Genomic DNA, 481 nt, shown 5'->3' with positions numbered 1-481 from the left:
AGCCGCGCCAAGCAGCTCCCGATTAGTCACGCACTGTGCTGGGATTATTTTCCGCGGCTATGAAAAGGCACTGGGAGGCCCCGCAGGGGCACACCCAGCCCCGTCCCCCCCATGGCCCTGCCACTCTGCACCCCCCAATGCACCCAACAAAACCTGGCTCAGCTGCACCATGTGCTGTGCAAGTGACGAAAATAAAGCGCTGGGTGCTCCGGTGGCCTCTGTCTGGCAGAAGGTGCTGGCGTTTAACGAGCAGGTAACACCGGCGCTGTCTCACCAATACAGTGAGCTCACCAAACACCGAGGATTTCACCAGGGCCTGTGGTGGCTTTTGAATTTCTTCAGCTAAACGCACAAGGTGCTTGGCTAGACACTAAAAATAGTGTCCTGAGGGTTTCGTGGGCCTGGTGGACAAACCCCGGCTAACTTGGCCGCCGAGCCGCTGTGCAGCAGAATAGCACCGCTGGAACGGCTCCACGGGCGG

This window comes from Pygoscelis adeliae, unplaced genomic scaffold (genome assembly GCF_000699105.1).
Source record: "Pygoscelis adeliae isolate BGI_AS28 unplaced genomic scaffold, ASM69910v1 Scaffold290, whole genome shotgun sequence".
Taxonomy (NCBI): Eukaryota; Metazoa; Chordata; class Aves; order Sphenisciformes; family Spheniscidae; genus Pygoscelis; species Pygoscelis adeliae.
This window is presented reverse-complemented; position numbering follows the sequence as displayed.